The following is a 1569-nucleotide window of genomic DNA, read 5'->3' on the forward strand; positions in this document are numbered from 1 at the left end:
TATCATTTTATTATTTGAGTGAATGTGCTTGGGGTGAATCCCCCTAGTAAAAAAAATTCCCTAGCAAATCCTCCAGGGCAGGTCTTCCTACAGCAGGTCTCCATTTTTCAGAAAGATACTTATCACTGCCTCATCTTTAGAATGTGTTCACTATTGGTCTTTCCAGAAGAAACATCTTATTCAGCATTTATTGCTTCTTTGCATTTCAGCGGTAGGGAGATGTACTAGCTGTATGAAAGGAGGGATCAATAATTTCTGGCGCTTAATGTATAGTACACTTGAGAGGGAGCGCAAGATTTAGAGGAATGAGCCAACGTGGGGTTAATAACTGTGGAGTCCAAAGTGATTTTTTTTTTTTCAAGAGAACAAATCTACACCTTTATTTACTTTTCATTAAATTTAAGTCCTTGAGGGGTACAGCATCACACGGATTCTGTGGCCAATGGCTTTAGCAGGAAGGTTGCTTCGGAATTTGGCACAAACCATGCCACTGCTTCCATGAACACGAGTTACTTTTCCCCAGTCTGGTTTTGTTTGGTTTGCCACCAAGAGTCACTGTGTTGTTCTTTGCTTTGTACACATAAGCACATCTCTTGCCTAGATAGAATTCCGTTTCATCTTGAGCATAAACACCTTCGATTTTAAGAAGAGCTGCGTGCTCCCTCTGGTTCCGGAGACCCCGCTTATAGCCAGCAAAAATGGCCTTGGACCACAGCCTTCCAGACATTATTTGGCGTTATAGGAGTCCTGTTCCCAGCAGGCCTCCACAGACTCCAAGATGGCGGAAAAAAAAAAGCAAGTCCAAAGTGATTTTATCAGATACCATTTGAATTTCGAATTCCACCCCCTTCCCATCTTCCCTGCTTTTCCATTCTCAAATGGCAACGCTAAAAGAATCCCTAGTGCATCCCATCTTCTCAGACTTGGGAAACATCGTTCAGAGGAAAAAGTACCTTCTACTGCAATTCTGGTCATTTGGAAACAAGCACAGAGCTCAGGGGATGGCTTCAGTAGGGATCTGAGCCTTTTCCCATCTCCAAACTCATCTAGTTCTTTTGTGGCTGACTTCTATTTGCACGCTTTTTTCTCTGCTCTTTCTTAGGGTTGTTCTTGACCCTAAATTCATTGTTCCCCACCGGGATGATTGACTAAGAGGTGCTCTGGGAAGCTGCATGGTAGTTATAGCTGGGTTCAAACCCTGGCTCTGCAGCCACTAGCCATGTAACTTTGGCTATATCCCTTGGGCTCTGTGAACACCAGTTTCCTCATCTGAAAATGAAGTGAATCAACCCTACTTCAGAGAGTTATTATCAGAATTAGAGAAAACACGTGTAAAATACCTACCCAGATACTTGGCCCATGATAGGTTATAGATTAATAAATATACCAGAACCACATTTGTATGTATTATTACTAGCATATATTATTGATAATAATTATTGATAATAATCAGCTTTTCACCATAAAAATATTTAAATGTTTTGAGCCTTTACTGTATAGTCACACTTTGAAACTCTCTACATATATTAATTTATTTAATCTTCTCTGCAACTCTGTTACGTGGGCATT

At 40.7% G+C, this 1569-nt stretch overlaps 1 pseudogene; it reads right to left on the reverse strand.

The window, feature by feature from the left end:
• Positions 1 to 399: 399 nt before the first annotated feature.
• Positions 400 to 772, reverse strand: LOC116636466 (annotated as a pseudogene).
• Between the last annotated feature and the right edge of the window lie 797 nt (positions 773 to 1569).

Source organism: Phoca vitulina, unplaced genomic scaffold (assembly GCF_004348235.1).
Source record: "Phoca vitulina isolate PV1807 unplaced genomic scaffold, GSC_HSeal_1.0 scaffold12, whole genome shotgun sequence".
Classification (NCBI taxonomy): domain Eukaryota; kingdom Metazoa; phylum Chordata; class Mammalia; order Carnivora; family Phocidae; genus Phoca; species Phoca vitulina.